General features: G+C 41.5%; 1 non-coding gene across 1 annotated transcript; it reads right to left on the bottom strand.

The window, feature by feature from the left end:
• Positions 1-13,993: 13,993 nt before the first annotated feature.
• On the bottom strand, positions 13,994-14,096 carry LOC121035198 (U6 spliceosomal RNA). Its single transcript, XR_005792787.1, has one exon. It is a non-coding gene; the product is annotated as a U6 spliceosomal RNA (small nuclear RNA).
• Positions 14,097-19,951: the final 5,855 nt, after the last annotated feature.

Below are 19,951 nucleotides of genomic sequence, written 5' to 3'. Positions count from 1 at the left end.
CCACATCTTCTTTATCCACTCATTAATTTATGGGCACTTGGGCTCTTTCCATAATTTGGCTATTGTTGATAATGCTGCTATAAACATTGGGGTGCATGAACCCCTTCAAATCTGTATTTTGTATCCTTTGGGTAAATACCTTAGTCGTGCAATTGCTGGATCATAGGGTAGTTCTATTTTTAACTTTTTGAGGAACCTCCATACTGTTTTCCAGAGTGGTTGCACCAGTTTGCATTCCCACCAATAGTGCAAAAGTTTCCCCTTTCTCTGCATCCTCTACAACACTTGTTATTTCTTGTGTTGTTAATTTTAACCACTCTGACAGGTGCAAGGTGGTACATCACTTCATGTTTTGATATTTTCTTGGTCTTTGTTTTTGTACATTTTATTCCTGAACCTGAGATCATATTTTTTCTGTAATTTGGCATTCGGCTTTTTATAAACATTTAACTAGGTCATTGAAAACATTTTAATAAATATTATTATTTTTAGTGTTTATTTATTTATTTTGAGAGAGAGAGTGAGAGAGCACAGGGAAGGGGCAGAGAGAGTGAAAGAATCTTAAGCAGTCTCCATACTGTCAGTGCAGAGCCTGACGTGAGGCTTGATCTCAAAGTGTGAGATCATGAAGTAATCTAAAATCAATAGTTGGACACTTAACCAATTGAGCCACTCAGGTGCCCCTAATAAGTATTATTTTTAAAGACAGATATATAGGGGTGCCTGGCTGGCTCAGTCAGTAGAATATGCAATTCTTAATCTCGGGGTCGTGAGTTAGAGCCCCACATTGGGTGTAGAGATTACTTAAAATTAAATTTAAAAAATTAAAAAAATAAAGATGGATATATATATTTCTTTTCTTGATATACATGCTTTAAAAAAAATTAAATACTCTAGAATTGTATTGAGAAACAAAAAGTCTTCCCAAATTTCACCTCCTACACCACTGTTGAGTATAGTTTATATTTTCCAGATATTTTTCTATGTATTTGTAAGATTATGTAGATGTAGATAATGCTTATAAACAGTTATTTTGAAATGTTTTGTGATTTATTTTGCTTAAATTACTATCATGAACATTTTCTATTGTTTCCTCAGCCTTGCAAAAATAGAATTGTTTCCGATTACAAAAGTAATAAATGTTCTAGGGGCGCCTGGGTGGCGCAGTCGGTTAAGCGTCCGACTTCAGCCAGGTCACGATCTCGCGGTCCGTGAGTTCGAGCCCCACGTGGGGCTCTGGGCTGATGGCTCAGAGCCTGGAGCCTGTTTCCGATTCTGTGTCTCCCTCTCTCTCTGCCCCTCCCCTGTTCATGCTCTGTCTCTCTCTGTCCCAAAAATAAATAAACGTTGAAAAAAAAAAAAAAAAACAAAACAAAAGTAATAAATGTTCTAAAAAGTGTTGTTTTTTTAATGATTGTGTAATACTCCATCATATAAACCATTATTTATTTAACAGTTAACATGTTATTTGCACTATTTTGTTATTATGAACAATCCTATGAGAATTACCTTAGTAATTTCCCTCCTGTATTTCTGATTATTTTCTTTGTCACTCGGAAATTACAATTTCCGTGTCAAGCTTTAACAGCTATATAATACATACTTGTTATTTGCTTCCTCCCTCACGATTTCATGCGTTGCAAAAACAACATCTCATTCGATTATTTTTTCTTAAAAATATTTATTAAATGAACAAACCACATTGTAACAACAATGTAAATTTATTTATTTATTGTATTTATTTATAATAAATATTTGTTTATTTTGAGAGACAGAGAGTGCGAGTGGGGGAGGGGAAGAGAGAAAGGGAGAGAAAATCCTAAGCAGGCTCTGCAGTGTCAGCACAGAGTCTGATGTGGGGGTCCATCTCATGAACCATGAGATCATGACCTGAGCCCAAATCAGAAGTCAGACGCTTAACCTACTGAGCCATGCAGGTACCCCAACAATGTAATTTTAAAAGTTATGAATAAAATATTACAACAATATGCCCACCATAATACATCCACCTTATTTTTCTGTATTGTCATTTAATCCTTTTTCATATACATGGATACTTTTAGACTAGGGCTCAGCAAACTTTTTAAGTTTATTTTTATTTTTGAGAGAGGGAGGGAGAGTGTGCATGGGGGAGGGGCAGAGAGAGAGAGGGAGAGAGAATCCCAAGCAGATCCCATGCCCAGTGCAGGATCGATCTCACAACTGTGAGATCATGACCAAAATCAAGAGTCAACTCTCAGGGCCCCTGGGTGGCTCCGTTGGTTAAGTGCCCGACTTCCGCTCAGGTCATGATCTCCTGGTTCATGAGTTCGAGCCCTGCATAGGGCTCTCTGCTGACAGCTCAGAGCCTGGAGCCTGCTTCAGATTCTGTGTCTCCTCCTCTCCCTGTCCCTCCCATGCTCATGCTCTGTCCCTCTCTGTCTCTCAATAATAAATAAACATCAAAAAAATTTGTTTTCTTTTTTTTTAAAAAGAGTCAATGCTCAACTGACTGAGCCACCTAGGCACCCCACTGCAGATTTTTTCATAAAAGACCAGCTAGTGGTATTTTAGGCTTTGCATGCCACAGCGTCTCTGTTGAAACCACTCAACTCTTGTTGTAGCCTGAAAGCTGCCATACACAATACATAAATGAACGAGCATGGTTGTACTCCAATAAAACTTTATTTACAAAAATAGGTGGCCAGCCTGTGTTTGTTAAACCCTATTTTAGACAGTCATTCTTATAATTTAGATGAAACTATTTTCTTGACCATTCATGAACAAAACTTTCTGGAACTGTTTTCAATTTTTAATTACTTAATTTTCACTTATGGTTGTTTCCCTAGATTTTTCCCAGATCTTTTTAACCATGCTACAATTATGGAGCTGAAATTCCCAGAATGATTTGTTTTTAGTAGCACAATGAATTCAATGCATGTACTGATTATAAAAATATAAGATACAGGATATTTTTTTATAATGGACTTTAAGGATGACTTTTTTATTCCTTTATTTATTTATTTATTTTTTTAATTTTAGAGAGAGAGAGAGCACAGGTAGAGGAGAGGCACTGAGAGAGAGAGAGAGAGAGAGAGAGAATCTTAAGCAGGCTCCATACTCATTTGCATAGTGTGACAGGGGGCTTGATCCCACAACCCTGGGATCATGACCTGAGCCAAAATCAGGAGTTGGACTCTCAACCAACTGAGACACCCAGGTGCCCCATGGATAACTCTTTTAGAAAAAAATTGGGGGACCGCCTGGGTGGCTCAGTTAGTTAAACATCCACCTCTTGATCTTGGCTTAGGTCATGATCTTGTGGTTTGTGAGTTTGATCCCCTTATCTGGCTCTCTGCTGTCAGCATGGAGCCTGCTTCAGATTCTTTCTCTCCCTCTCTCTCTCTGCCCATCCCCATTCATTCTCTCTTTTTCTTTCTCTCTTAAAAATAAGTAAACATAAGTAAGTTACTTACTTATTTAAGTTATCTCTACACCCAACATGGAATTCAAACTCACAACCTCGAGATCAAGAGTCACATGTCCTTCCAACTGAGCCAGTCTGGTGCCCCCAAGGATGACTCTTAAAAAAGAAAAATAGTCATCTGTAACCTCACACCATAGCAAGAGTTATGACCTTTTCCTGTCTTGGTCTATGAGCATACTTTTTGATGATAATATTCATGGAAAAGATGATATAGCAAGAGTAATTTGGGAAAAAAAAATCACCTCTATTTCCACTAACCAAACAGATGCCGTTTTAATTCTTGTCCACCAGCAAATATGTTTTTATATGGCCATAGTTTTCTATGTTTATCCTTTGAAAATATTTTTTCGCTGACTCTAATGAACACCAATTGTAAGCTATATAAATTTGTCCATATTTTTAATCTTTTTTTTTTTTTTTTTTTTTTTGGAGAGAGTGAGAGACAGAGAGAGACAGAGACAGAGAATGAGTGGAGGAGGGGCATAGAGACAGGGAAACACAGAATCCGAAGCAGGCTCCAGGCTCTGAGCTGTCAGCACAGAGCCCGAGGTGGAGCTCAAATTCACGAACAGTGAGATCATGACCTGAGCCGAAGACGGATGCTTAAATGACTGAGCCACCCAGGCGCCCCCATATTTTTAATCTTCTAAAGGAATTTCAAAATGCGTTCACCCTATTCAATATAGCCCCCGCTTTATCATTCTGAGGCAGCTTAGTCCAATCAAGTTTTTTACTTGTACATTTTTGCTTTATACTATGGAGAATTTTATTTATTTTTTTTTAATTTTTTTTTTCAACGTTTATTTATTTTTGGGACAGGGAGAGACAGAGCATGAACGGGGGAGGGCCAGAGAGAGAGGGAGACAGAGAATCGGAAACAGGCTCCAGGCTCTGAGCCATCAGCCCAGAGCCTGACGCGGGGCTCGAACTCACGGACCGCGAGATCGTGACCTGGCTGAAGTCGGACGCTTAACCGACTGCGCCACCCAGGCACCCCTACTATGGAGAATTTTAAATGCACAGAAAAGTTGAAAGAATAGTGCACAGGTTCCCTACATACTCACCACCTAGATTCAGCAATTTACAATACTGTATACACTTTTATTTTGTTTCTTTTTAAAATTCATTATTTACTTATAAAATATTTTATGTGTTACAATTTTTTCTCACTCATTTGAAATGGAAGGTCAGACATCATGATACTTTACTCCTCAGCACTTCAGTACATACATATCTCCTAAGAATACGACTGTTGTCTTGCATAACCACAATGCCATTATCACAGTTAAGACAACTAATAACAATCTCTAATATCATCTAACATCTAGTCCATATTCAAATTTTCTCAATTGTTCCCAAAATGTTATATCCAGTAGTTCCATTTAGAACCAGGATCCAATTAAGGTTTATATCTTGCATTTGTTCATTTCTCTTTTCACTCTGCTTTAAACTAGAAGCACATCTTGACATTTCTCACTGTGACATTGACTATTTGAAATGACTGGGATGATTGTCTTTATTCTACAGTCTGGGTTTGTCTGACTGTTTGTTTTCTCGTGGTGTTACTCAGATTGTTTATCTTCTGGACTTCCCGTACATACACTGTACACTGAATTTAAAAGTGAAGTAGATTCGGGTTAAACCTAAAAGGGGGATAATATTTCACTATTCACTCCTATCGACTTTGATTCATTAGACAATCTCCTATATGTAAAAATAGATGTTCCATGTGGAATGGTAGACAAGATCTGCTTTGTAATCAGAGAGGTTTTACAGCAGGAGACCTTGGGAAAATTATTAAATTTCTGTGAGCCTCAGTCTCCCTATATGTGAAAGGGGGCAGTGGTAGACACTCAGTAAATGTTTGCTCTCTTCCCTTCGTCTTTAGGTTCTTCGGGATCTCGCAGAGCACCACCGGGATAGATATCTCAAACACGTTTGAAGAGCTCACGTTTCCTAAGTAAGACAGCAGCAGCAAGAAGGCAATCATTTCTGCAGAGACAGTATCATCATAATGCAATATTAGCTACTGTGATCTTCTATCATTTCCTTCCTGGAGAGTTATGACTGTGGCATTGAGGATTTAAGACCTACAGCCCGAACACTACTTACTACAAATCTCTCACAAAGCTGCGGCAATAAATCTCGTGGAGGAAAGTCATTGCATAAAAAAATCCCTAACTCCCGGGAGCTGGCCATTTATTTTCCTAGGAAAGAAGGGCTGTGATGAGAGACACTCCATGCTCCTTTAACTCCATGGAACAGAACCCAACAAAGCATTCATCATAGAAAGTTGAGTGATGGGCCCAATGAAACAAGCTCAGAAAGAAAGACCAAGAAGTGCCCCCACCCGAGGCCTGCCCCAGGAAATGGGATTTCCCCGTAGCCTGGGGATTAGCTTTGCATAGAATCAGCACAACTGAGGATGTAGTTCCTAAAGACAAACTGCCCTTAGAGATACTAAGCCAGCGGTCTAAACTTGGGCCCAATCTACTCCACAGATTTATTTAGTCTGCATAGTGTTTAAAAATGTTTTTATTTAGATCCTAACATTTAAAATTTGAAAATGTCACAGAGAAAGATAAAATCCAGATTTCTGGCATCTCCAAACAAATGGCAATATCCAACAGTGGATGAGGTTGCTGCACTCCTGCTCCCTTTAGGCGATGTGAGCATGCTCCAGTTTTCCGGGCTGCTTCCCCTTCTACCTTACCTGCTTTGTGAGCAACGGAGTTTGCAATCCCCATACTAATCAATTGCCCTGGGGTCCATTCTCTCACCCTGTTCTCCCATTTCTGTCCTTCTAGCAGAATGTACCCTTTAAATAGAAAATACAACTGACTGATCCTTCTTAAATCAGACATATCAGGAGAAATTTCTAACTTGGCAGGGAGGCAGCCTAGGGTAAGGCAGAGAGAGAGAGAGCATAGGCTTTGCCTAGAGGCCGACCTCAGCTCAAATTCCATCTCTCCCTTACTCTGGGATGTTGTCCAACTTGCCAAGTTCCTCTTGACACTTTGCTCAAGTTTGCTCATAGCAAAATGCCTATACCAGGATCTCCTTCTTTGGGTCCTCACCCAAATTCTAAGTATAGAATTGGATACAAATGGCTCACACCTTGGACATCCCATCTTCTCCCATATCCTGTGACCTCATGCTCTCTTGGTTCCCTCCTTTGCGTGGCTTCTTTGCTTCACTTTTTTCTGTCTTCTTTGAAGACACCCCTTCCTGGGACATTCTACAGATATCGGTGTTCCTCGGGGTTCTGTCCTTGACATGGCTCCCCCACTTCCTACTCCCACTCCTTCCCCTTCCCTCTGTCAGACATACCATTTGATAAGCAGTTTACAGCACAATAGGATTTTGTTTTGCTTTTTAAAAAGTTTTCATTACATAAACTTTTGCTCTTTGCTGTGGCACATTCTTCAAAAGAAACATTTAATGGATGCACAATATTCCATTACCTGAGTAGATTGTAATTCACTCATTCCCCTAACATTGGACATTTAGGTTTGTTCAGATTTTGTTTTGTTTTCAAAACTTTTTTTAACGTTGATTCATTTTTGAGAGACAGAGAGAGACAGAGAGCAAGCAGGGGTGGGGCAGAGAGAGAGGGAGACACAGAATCCGAAGCAGGCTCCAGGCTCTGAGCTGTCAGCACAGAGCCCTACGCAGGGCGCCAAGTCACCAACCGTGAGATCATGACCTGGAGCCAAAGTCAGACGCTTAACTGACTGAGCCACCCAGACGCCCCAGGTTTGTTCTAATTTTGAAAGCTGAGATTGCCAAGAATGTTTTCTTTTTTTTTTAATTTCTTTTTTAACGTTTATTTATTTTTGAGACACAGAGAGACAGAGCACGAACAGGGGAGGAGCAGAGAGAGAGGGAGACACAGAATCTGAAAGAGGCTCCAGGCTCTGAGCCGTCAGCACAGAGCCCGACGCGGGGCTCGAACTCACGGACCGTGAGATCATGACCCGAGCCGAAGTCGGACGCTTAACCGACCAAGCCACCCAGGCGCCCCAAGAATGTTTTCTTATATGTGGCATTTTGCTTTGGGATTATTTCTAGACCTTATTTTTTTTTCACCCAGTACCTCCCTATTGGTCTTTTGTTCTTTTCTCCTCTTTCTCTCGGGGCCCTCACATTTCCAGAGGTTTAAAGTGTTTTCTTTGGTGTCAACCTGAAGGAGAGAGCTGTGAGGTCAATAAAGAAAATAACCATATGTGTTGACAATTTACTTGTCAGAAGAAGCCTAAATAAACTCAACGTCCATTTGGAACTGAGAAGCAACAGCTTAATGTGTAGCTGTTCTCAAGGTGGGTTTGAAAAAATGAATGCCTAGGATCTTCACAAGCATGTGACATCCGCGTGGGGCAATGTGTGTGAAAGGGGGATAGTTTTTCTTTACTCATGTGGCAAGTTCTAGTACAGTTACAGAAAACAGCATCTAAACTAAGGAAGGATTAAGTCCCATCCAGCTGAGAGAAAATGTTAATTTAGAGGTAAAAGTGGAAGTGTTGGATTCAGTTAATGAATTTTAAGTGTCCGCTATGTGCCAGGCAGATTAACCAGACAGTGCCATTAGTCTAAGACTGTTTGGTTGCTGAATGGAAATGCATTGATAAAAGTGAGAAATACAAAGTCAGATTTGATAGGGAAGGAGGATGTTGCCTCAACCATAGGAAGGACTGCCAAAAAGGAAGTGGTGGGTAATTAGCTATTTGTGACAATTTAGCCATTGATAATCCAGCGACTAAGCTAGATGGCTCTCCCGAGACTCTACTTTTCCTTATGAAGCAATGTCCCACCCAGGATCATTAGGGTAAATTAAGGAAGACATACAACAATCTTACATAAAGTATTTTTGGAGACTTTATTGTCCATTGCGAAGCCAGCTGGCCGCACAGAGGTAGGCAATGAAATGTCTCAAGGTCAACTCAAAGTAATAAGCCTTTTACTTACAAAGCTTTTATAGGTTAATTCCTTTTCCTCATTGTAATATCTTCTCCACTCTCCACCAAATTTAGCATCCTCTTCCTGGTGTAGATTAATGACCGTATCCTGTAAGTGGGACTACCACCAAAAGAGGCAGATAGAGGAGCATTTGCAATTTTTCTTTGAAAAGCCCATTCACAGTCCCTTTCTCTTGCGATTGCTTGAATACAGAGAAGTTGGTAGCGATATCTGGCCAATGATACTACTTAAATGCATATGATTCTTTACCAAATTTGAACAGCAGAACCTCATAAAATTTAAATACCAAGTAAGAGAGAAGGAAAGCTTCCTAACTGGTTAACAAAATTGGCTGTAAAAAAAGGTCTTCATGCGAGAGAACACAGACCTGCCTGCAGCTGCTTCTATTTTTTTTTAATTAATTAATTTATTTTGAGAGAGAGACAGAAGGAAGGAGGGACTGGGAGAGAGGAAGACAGAGAATCCCAAGCAGGCTCCACACCATCAGTGCTGAGCCCAGTGCAGGGCTTGAAACCACAAACCCTGAGATCATGACCTGAGCCGAAACCAAGAGTCTGAGGCTTAACCGACTGAACCACCCAGGTGCTCCATATTCTTTATTATTAAAAATGCAGAAAGTTAGAGGAAGGCAGACTTCATGTTTTCTGTCTTGTAGCTTGGGACAGTACAACTAAACTCGATTCCGCTTGGGAGTGTTATGCCCAAATTCGTGATCCCCAAAGACCACCAGTGACCTGAGTCGGATGCAAAAGCAAAGAGCCTTTATGCGAGCTAGCTCAAGCTCAATCTCCTACCTGCACCGACACAGCGGTGAGATACCGGAGAGAGAGAGTGAGTTTCAAAAGCACAAAGGTTTTATTGGGGTCTAGGGGGCAGTTGGTGAGGTAATGGCTGTGGCTTCAGCCGACTGGCTGGGGAAGGGTCGTGACTGGGGAAGGGTCGGAGTCCTGTAACGCAGGTCGCCGGGTGTGTTTTTTTTTTTTTTTTTTTTTATATATGAAATTTATTGTCAAATTGGTTTCCATACAACACCCAGTGCTCATCCCAAAAGGTGCCCTCCTCAATACCCATCACCCACCCTCTCCTCCCCCCCCCCCCCCCCCAACCACCCCTGTGTTTGCCCTTATCTCAAAAGTGTCTTTTGTTTTTGGCCTCTCCCCCCCTCAACCCCTTTTTTTTTTTTTTTTCCTTCCCCTCCCCCATGGGTTCCTGTTAAGTTTCTCAGGATCCACATAAGAGTGAAACCATATGGTATCTGTCTTTCTCTGTATGGCTTATTTCACTTAGCATCACACTCTCCAGTTCCATCCACGTTGCTACAAAAGGCCATATTTCATTTTTTCTCATTGCCACGTAGTATTCCATAGTGTATATAAACCACAATTTCTTTATCCATTCATCAGTTGATGGACATTTAGGCTCTTTCCATAATTTGGCTATTGTTGAGAGTGCTGCTATGAACATTGGGGTACAAGTGCCCCTATGCATCAGTACTCCTGTGTCCCTTGGATAAATTCCTAGCAGTGCTATTGCTGGGTCATAGGGTAGGTCTATTTTTAATTTTCTGAGGAACCTCCACACTGCTTTCCAGAGCGGCTGCACCAATTTGCATTCCCACCAACAGTGCAAGAGGGTTCCCGTTTCTCCACATCCTCTCCAGCATCTATCGCCGGGTGTGTTTTGATCAGGAAGTTTGAAGGGTGAGCGGGAGGTTACTCAAGGGGAGGAGGCGTGGTCAAGGTGGAGGACACAGAACAAGATGGAGTCGGCCGGTGTAGGTCCGCCCTTTTTGGGTGTACTCCTTTTAAGCCTACATAAAACCCATTTTTACATTAAAATTTTAAAAAATGGTTTTATTTATTTTTGAAAGAGAAAGAGGGAGAGAGCGTGTGTGCGCACACACAGCAGGCTCCAGGCTCTCAGCACAGAGCCCAATGTGGGGCTTAAACCCACAGACCACGATATCATGACCTGAGCCAAAGTTGGACACTTAAGCAACTGAGCCACCCGGGAATCCCTAGTTTTGCATTTTAAAGTCCTGTTTTTGCATTTGAAAAGGTTCATTTTTTTTCAGGATAGTTTGGGGAAGAGAATGGTTAAAGAACAGTCTTCAAGGCGGTCTAGACAACAGAAGGAAAGTTCTAGAGTCAGAAGGTGGGTTTTTTTGTTGTTGTTGTTTGTTTTCTTTCTAAGACTTAGAAAAAATTTCAGTGTACTGATGAACTGAACACAATCCCAACTATCCCATCACAGAAAATGAAACTCTGATCTGAAGTCAGATTTCCAGAACACCCAGAGAAGTTTGTAAACCAAGCAAAATCCCCACTGAGTTGCTGCTACCTTGTGCTCTCCACAAGGACTCTGAATCTTCCATTTCTTTTCCTTAGCTGAAGTGGCTGTAGCATGATGGAGGTCATTAGCCAAAGTTTATGGCTCCAGTGTGATAGTGCCACATTTCCTGGATCCCTCCCTCCGGCCAGCCACACCCACTGTTGCCTCCTATCTGTGGTTGTGAAAGCAGTCAACCACTGACCTGCACAGCTGTGAGTTAACAAATGAATGTTGTTTTAAGCTACTGAGTTTGTGGTAATTTATCCCACAGCAATAGAAAATGAATCTACCTACATTTTTCTTTTGTTTCTCAGGAAAGTGCTATGAGAAGACCCTCCCCTCTAGGAAAAAAGGGCATCTCTAGAACAGAGCACCCATACTGCCCTCTGGTGTGGATCTCCAACAAAGCAGGCATGTGTAAGCACAACTCCGTTTCTAAGAATCCTACTGTCTCAATCCTAGTGAAGAAGACTGTGGAGATATTGATGCCAACCTAGCACAGGAGTCAGATCTGACCGAACAGTTCCACCACCTCCAAAGTTCCCTAAAATGTGCGGTGAGAAACCTATTGCACACAGTAGCATAGCATGAACGATAATAGGATAAGAAAAGGGACAGCTTATGAGGGACAGCTTATCAGACTCTCATCTTCCCACTGTCCATGGTCCACAGAGGCAATGCCAGGGAGCATCCCAGCTCTGCCTGGCAGCCTGCTCCCAGGGACTCTCAGGGACTCCCAGGGACTCCCAGGGACTCCAGTCCTTTGTGCGCCCGTTTGACAACCCCGTCCAAACAGAAGCCCCTGAGGGAAGAAGTGTGGCTGTCTCCTTAGCTAATCATCTGCCAAATCAGTTCAGGCTTATTCTAAGTGAGGACCGTTCTCCTTCCCCAGACACCCACTCGGGCTTTGTTCTTCTCTGTAAGCCCAGCAAACTCAACTGAATTTTGGACACCAGCTTTCCCTCTTTGTAGACCAAGAACCTCAGAGACTGGGAGGGCACTAGAACATATTTTGAGAGCTGCTGGGGTTACAAGTTACATTTACTCAGGCTTGTGCTAGGTGGGACTTATACCTGGCACTGCTAGAGTGTTTCAAGAGGTGCAAAAATATATAGTTTCCAGGCAAATTAGAGTGCATTTCCTCCCGGGTTCATTCAAGTGCATTTTGATAGCCCTCAAGTCAAGGTGGAGGGAATCAGGTGTTTTTGCATTTCACCCTCATAACAATCTTGCAAGATTGATAATAGCATTATTATTTTATGGATGACACTTAGAAAGGTTAAATGACCTATCCAAGGTCACAGTCAATAAACTATGGAATTGGGATTTAATTTAATCTTTTTAAAGTCTGTATGTGGCATTATGATTTATTTTTTTTTAATGCTTTTTATTTATTTTTGAGACAGAGAGACAGAGCATGAGCAGGGGAGGGACAGAGAAAGAGGGAGACACAGAATTCGAAGCAGGCTCCAGGCTCTGAGCTGTCAGCACAGAGCCTGATGTGGGGCTTGAACTCACAGACCGTGAGATCATGACCTGAGCCAAAGTCAGATGCTTAACCATCTGAGTCACCCAGGCGCTCCAATTATGATTTAAAAAAATTTTTGTTTTTGGGGCGCCTGGGTGGCGCAGTCGGTTAAGCGTCCGACTTCAGCCAGGTCACGATCTCACGGTCCGTGAGTTCGAGCCCCGCGTCAGGCTCTGGGCTGATGGCTCGGAGCCTGTTTCCGATTCTGTGTCTCCCTCTCTCTCTGCCCCTCCCCCATTCATGTCTCTCTGTGTCCCAAAAATAAATAAACGTTGAAGAAAAAAAAAAATTTTAAAAAATAAAAAAATTTTTGTTTTTAATGTTTTATTTATTTTTGAGACAGAGAGAGAAAGAGCATGAGCAGGGGAGGGCAGAGAAAGAGGGAGACACAGAATTCGAAGCAGGCTCCAGGCTCTGAGCTGTCAGCACAGAGCCCAACACAGGGCTCAAACTCATGAACCATGAGATCATGACCTGAGCCAAAGTCAGATGCTCAACCGACTGAGCCACCCAGGCACCCCATGATTTATTTTTAAATAAACTTTTAATTTCAAAACACCTTTAGATTTACAGAAACGTTATGAAGATAATACAGAGTTCCCATACACCCCACATCCAGTTTCTCTTGTTATAATATCATCCATTAATACGCTACATTTGTCACAATTAATAAACCAATATTGATACATTTAATTGTTTACTAAAATCCATACTTTGTTTACATTTCCTCAGTTTTCCCCTAGTGTCCTTTTTTTTGTTCCAGGATCCCATGTAGGACACCATGTTACATTCAGTAGTTAGGTTTCATTTCATTTCTCTTGGGTAGGGCAGTTTCTCTGACTTTCCTTGTTTTTGATGATCTTTAATGTTCTGAAGAGTACTGGTCAGATATTTTACAGAATGTACCTCTGTTGGGAATTGTTTTATGTTTTCTCATGATTAGACAGGGGGTATGTGTTTTTGGAAGACCAAAGAATTTAAGTGGCGCTTTCATCACATAGTATCAAGGGTGAATATTATCACTGTTGATGTTCACCCAGATCACCTTGCTGAGTTAACGTTTTGCCATGTTTCTTTATCGTAAAGTTACTCTTTTTTTGTTCTTTTCATACTGTACTCTTTGGAAGCACTCATGTGCAGTCCACTTTTTCAGAGGTGGGGAGATATGTTCTTCCTCCTTAAGGGTGGAGTATTGATATAAAAGATTTGCAATTCTTCTGGAATTCATTTACTCAGTCATTTATTTATATCAGAGTGAACACATGGATATTTATATTTTGGGTTATTATCCAATACTACTTAATTTTGTTGCACATAATTGAATTTTAATCTTCTGGTTTTTTGTTTTTGTTTTTTGTTTTGTTTTGTTTTGTTTTTGTTTTTGTTTTTGTTTTTAACAATATATTGCTTGTGGTCTTGATTCGATACCATGGAGGTGGTATTTGGACAGGACCCAGGGTCCCATACACTGGAATCCTTTCCTACCTGGTAGACTCCCTTTGAGGCTCCCAAGGTACATAAATGCCAGAGGACAAGGCCAGGCAGAGGGATTCTCATTATCCCTGGATTGATCGCAGGCCTCTGTCAAAGTATAAATTTCAAAAGTTGAAAACATGACTCTCTCAAAAATATAGAATAAACACAAGTCAAAGATTTTATTTAACTCGTTAATTGAGGGAACTGGTAAGATGAGAAACAGATACTTATAGACAATGTTGCGTATCATCCTTGCACAGGGGCCATGCTAATCTTCTCTGTATTGTTCCCATTTTAGTATATGTGCTGCTGAAGCAAGCCCTACTTATAGGCAATTTTATTTTATTTATTTTTTAATTTTTAATTAAAAAAAAAAGTTTATTGATTTATTTTGAGAGAAAGAGAGAGCAGCAGCGGGGAGGGGCGGAGAGAGAGGGAGAGAGGGAGAACCCAACGCAGGCTCCTCACTGTCAGTGCAGAACCCACAGCGAGGCTCGAACTAACAAACAGTGAGATCATGACCTGAGCTGAAATCACTTATAGGAAATTTTAAAAAGAACTTCAGAATGAGGTCATTATGAGATATACAATATTGGTTTACTGTCCTATGGGCAATAAAATCACAACCTTTGGGGTTATCTTATCTACTAGTCAGAAATCATTTGCATCTCTATTATTCACAGATGTACAAGTTAGCATGCAACCTCACCGAGTCCCAGCCCCAATTACTAGTAAGTAGTAAAGTCCTGGAATGGTAACTTCTCATGAGAAATTATGTAATTCTTTTTTTTTAATTAAAAAAAATTTTTTTAGTGTTTATTTATTTTTGAGAGACAGAGCACAAGTGGGGGAGAGGCAGAGAGAGAAACACACACACAGAATCTGAAGCAGGCTCTAGGCTCTGAGCTGTCAGCACAGAGCCCGACACGGGGCTCAAACCCACGAACTGTGAGATTGTGACCTGAGCTGAAGTCAGATGCTCAACCAACTGAACCACCCAGGTGCCCAGAAATTATGTAATTCTTGAATGGGCCTATTGATCTACAGTTTAACACGAATATTGAAAGGACACGTTGTGTGGTCTCCTGAACTAACCATGTTTTTGATAGTTTTTCTTAACTCATAGCCCAATGTCATTTCTTGTGGAACTTTAAGAAAGCATTTTGCCAGCCTATATAGCCCCGTGGCCTCCCCCTAGGCCCTACCCTAGTTCCACTCCAGGAAACAGAAGGTCCTTTCTAGAGGGAACGTAGCCCAGGCCTCTCTAGGGAGACTGAAGATTGCAAAGGGGCTTAGCACTTCAGTTTCCTTCCCTCTCACACCAAAAACACCACTTCCTGGCACTGTGGTCCAAGAAATGTTAAGCCCGATCAATGCATATTGAAGGGATTCAGACCAAGTGTCCACAAAATGTGCCACTTTGGCATATGGACTCTATTGAGCTGAAAGCAATCAATACTGGCAGATTAAAAAAACTTTTACCTCTCCCTTAAGTGCCTGAAAGAATTTAGATAGAGGGTCTGATCCAGGAAGAGAACTAGCACCAGAGATAACTATGAAGCATATGGACTAGGAATGGTTAACTGCTGGGTGAAGGGGGGTGCAAAGCTCTGCAGAGCCTGGAGGGCTCTGCAGGGTAAGGCAAACATTTGTTTACCAAACATTTGCTCTTCCCCTCTTTCTGTGAGTTGTGTTCCTCCCCGTTGACATTCTAGAGATTTCCTTTAGCTCAGAATGGCATATAAACCTCAATGGCCTGATTGCCTATGGGTGTCATATTCTTAAGGGTCCCATTTGTATGTTTGCTTTTCTCCTGTTAATATGTCCTATGTTAATTGATTCTTAGACCAGCCAAAGAACCTAGAAGGGTAGAGGAAAAAGGTTTCCTTCCAAGAATGTCAACACCCCTTTCTTTGATTTTAGGGGGATAGTGAGGCTTGACAGAGTGGACATAACCTTGATTTCTCTCTAGAAAGGGAAATACCCTACATGGCTTCCAAATTTTAACCTTACATAATACTACTAATTTTTATTTAATGTCCTTTAACTGAGTGGTGAGTGCAGGACTATATATTTGTATAGCTTCACATTCTTCACAGCATCTGGCATTAGGCCTGGCATATTGCAGGCACTTTGTAAATGGCAGCTGTGTGAATAAGCTGTGTGAATAAGTATGATTTGGGGGTTTCGGTGAAAATGGGATTATGCAGGAGAAAGTGTTTTTAGAAGCCTATGCCAATGACTTGCTATTTGTGAGGCCATGCTGTGAGGGGATGTCTTGAGAACACAGTATTCCGGAAGAAGTAGCTTCCAAAAGCACAAGAAAGCCTTTTATTTTTTATAATGTGTCCCAGATGGCAATATCAAATAATAATAATTATGATACATTTTTTTAAAGGAGCCCAGGCCTGTCAACATCTGGCTTTAGATTATAAATTGGCTCATTATCAGGAAAAAATATTTATTGAAACATAGCAATGATCAATGACTCAACATAAGCCTGTTGTAACAATCAGGCCATTATTTGTACATGTGGTATTTGGTGCATAGCTTCACAATAGGGAGAATTTTGTTCCAAGATGAGCACCAGGGACAGGAAATTGGACTTTAGAGTCCTGGTCTGATCATCTAGAATATAGGGCTAATTGGGATGCCTCCCTTGGAGGCTTGCTTCATTAAAGTTTGGTTGAGAGCTCAGAAAGCTTTGAATCAAAGACTCCTCAGCACTGTGCTTAGCCTTATTATTTAAGTAAAAACCTCAAAGTGCTTAGGCCATTTTACTTGTTTTTCAAGACTCTCTGTTTTTCTACATCATTAAGGCTTTCTTAGGAATTTGCCTAGATTCAGCTCACTGCCCCTTTACTTCTGTCTTCAAAAATATCTTAAATATTATTTGGCATAGAATATCCTGAAAGATTCTGAGACCTCCACAGTCACAAATGATGAAAGAGAATGTACCAGAAGACCAGCTGGAGCAGTGCTTGCTGCAACGAGCAGCCTGGTGGAAAGAACACAGACTTTAGTGTCAGATGGCTCTCAAGTGGAATCAGGAGCCTAAAACGTATTTGATGTGCGAGCTTAGACATCTTTTAGTATTATCAGGTCTCTGTTTCCTCATCAAGAAGACTGGGAATATACTACCTGCTTTGTAGTATGGTTTGAAGAATTAGAAATTATATCTGTATAGTTGTTGGAACATAGCAGATACTTGATAAATGGTGACAGTTATTATCATCCCTCCTCAAACACCAACAGTAAGAAGCCTGGTGGGGAGGAGTCAGAAGTTTGGAAATTCTTTACATCAGGGTGTCCTGAGCTGGGAAAATGGATAGTAGAGATCGGTGATTATAAACAGGATGGGAACATCAGTAGGCAGCTTTGAACTCTTCAGTTCCCTTGAGCTTAACCAGCATCAGCTATATAATAAATATGCCTTACATGCTCAAAGCTGAAAAGCAGGCAATGGAAAGAGTGTGAACCAGATAAATGGGACAGAAATAAACACAGCATTCAAGGGGCACCTGGTGGCTCAGTCGGTTAAGCATATGACTATTGATTTCTGCTCAGGTCATGATCTCACAGTTTTGTGAGTTCGAGCCCTGCATCAGGCTCTGTGCTGACCCTGCAGAGCCTGCTTGGGATCCTCTCTGTCTGTCTCTCTCTGCCCCTCCCCTGCTCATGCTCTCTCTGTCTCTCTCAAAATAAATAAACTTAAAAAAAGTATTAAATAAATAAATACATACATACGTAAATAAGTAAACATCATTCGTTGCCTTCAGCTAGGGCAGATTATCCCAGCTCATAAGCCAGGAATTGAGGTTCAAAGAAGTAACATAGAATAGTGGTTAGGACCTCAGACTCTGGAGCAAGATTGCCGGACACACTCGAAATGTGCTTCAGTTTCCTTTCCCGAGAAATGAGAAATTGTCAGGGTAGGAGGTTAAGTTATGCTGCAGTAACAGATGACTCCCCCAAATCTTGACGACAGACAACAGAAATGTTTCCTTCTTACACATACTCCATGTCCTTCATGAATTGACTATGGCTCTGCTCTATGACATCTTTAGACCCAGGCTGACAGAGCAGCCACTATTTGGGCGTTGCCAGTCATCACGACATGGTGGAAAGAGAACACGGCAAAGCATGCACTGGCTTTTAAAGTTTCTCCATAGAAATGACACATAGCACTTCTGCCCTTATTTCATTGGCCGAAGAAAATGATATATATGGTCATTCTTTAGTCCAATAGGATGGATGGGGAGGGGGATGCTTAAGTCTGCTACAGGCACTGCAGGAAGGGAAACTAAAATATTTGGTGAATAGAAATCTAATTTACCACAGATGAAGTCCCTACCTCATGGGTTGCCCTGACAACTAAATCAGTAAATTTTATACATAAAGCACTTAGAAAAGTGAGTGACACCCATTAAGCATAATATGCACTTGCTGTTATTATTGCTGCACATCATGCAGTGGGTTAGTGACAGAGCTGAAATATATCCTGGGTGTTATCATTGAAAGGAAGAAAAAAACTATGTGTACTGAGAACCACGGATCCACAACTAAGGACCAAACACATGTAAAAACCAATGTAGAGCAGGTTTTTCTTTTCTATGTTTTTGTGTTTTGGCCTAAACATCAGAAATTTATTTTCTCACTGTTCTGGAGACTGGAAGCCTAATAACAAGTTGCAAAGCAGGGTTGGTTTCTGGTGAGACCTTTTTTCCTGACTGCCCTTTCCTCTGTGCACAGATACCCCTGGTGTCTCTTTTTCTCCTTCTCCTTCTCCTTCTCCTTCTGCTGCTTCTCTCCTCCTCCTTCTCCTCCTCCTTGTATTAATGTTTATTTATTTGTGTGAGAGAGAGAGTGCAAGGTGGGGAGGGGCATAGAGAGACAGAGGGACAGAGGATCCAAAGCAGGCTCTGTGCTGTCAGCAGATAGCTCAATTCGGGGCTCAAACTCACGAACCACAGGATCATGACCTGAGCAGAAGTCGGATACTTAACCAATTGAGCCACCCAGGTGCCCCATGTCTCTTCCTCTTCTTATGAGAATCTAGTGCAGTTGGATTAGGGAAGCTGGTTTCTATTTTGTTTTTAAGATTTTATGTTTAAGTAATCTTTACATCTCATGTGGGGCTTGAACTCATGACCCTGAGGTCAAGACTCCCTAAGTCTCTTAGGGAGACAGAGAAACACACCAACTCATGAAGCATTGTGTCACGTGGCAATGACTGCCTTGGTCAAACTGTTCTTTTCCCTGGCCTAATGTCATTCTTGTAGGTTTGTTATATCTTGCACTAAAATGGTGATTTCTTTCAGCAGCTAGGACCCCTTTTATATTTTAATTGTTCTCATCAACCTTGAGTCTGCAGCTGGATGGGATGCTCCCAGCTGTCATGGAGGAAGGAAATTCCCTCTGGGTTCCAGCCTTAGATGATGAGAGCACTCCTGACTCAGAGATGCTCAGTGCTGGGATGAAATCGAGCTGAAAGTTAGGCTCAGATAGAGGCTAGAAAACTCTATTCCCCAGGCTCCCACCTGTGACATAGGGTGAAGTGGTAGAAGGTAGGGGTGTCTGGATCTGGGGCAGGAGACTGTCCCTGAGTCTGCCAATAATAACGAGAGCTAGGGGTGCCTGGGTGCCTTAGTCAGTTAAGTGTCCAACTTTGGCTCAGGCCATGATCTCATACTTCATGGGTTGGAGTCTGCTTTGGGTTCTATGCTGACAGCTGGGAGCCTGGATCCTGTTTGGGATTCTGTGTCTCCCTCTTTCTCTGCCCCTCCCTCACTCATTCTCTCTCTCTCTCTCAAAAATAAACATTAAAAAATTTTTAAAAATAATGAGAGCTAGTCTTCAGTTTAGGTGCTCATATCTATTAACTCATCACATTCACAAAAACTCTAGGCTGTTTTATTGTCACTTTCATTTTACAGGTGGAGAAACTGAGACACAGAGTAAAGTAACTTGTTCTTGCCCAGGCTCACAGTTAAAGTAAATAGCTCAGCTGGCTTTGAATTCAGGCAGTTTGCTCCAGAGTCCATGTTCTTGAAGACTGTAATCTAACATCTGCCTTCTTGGGGCCCTTCTCCTCCTCCTCCTCCTCCTCCTCCTCCTCCTCCTTCTCCTCCTCCTTCTATGGTGTAATAAAGCAAGTGAGCCCTGATTTGGGA

This window comes from Herpailurus yagouaroundi, unplaced genomic scaffold (genome assembly GCF_014898765.1).
Source record: "Herpailurus yagouaroundi ecotype Mexico unplaced genomic scaffold, PumYag 160, whole genome shotgun sequence".
NCBI lineage: Eukaryota > Metazoa > Chordata > Mammalia > Carnivora > Felidae > Herpailurus > Herpailurus yagouaroundi.
Note: the sequence above shows the minus strand (reverse complement) of the source record. Positions and strands in the feature narration are given on the sequence as shown.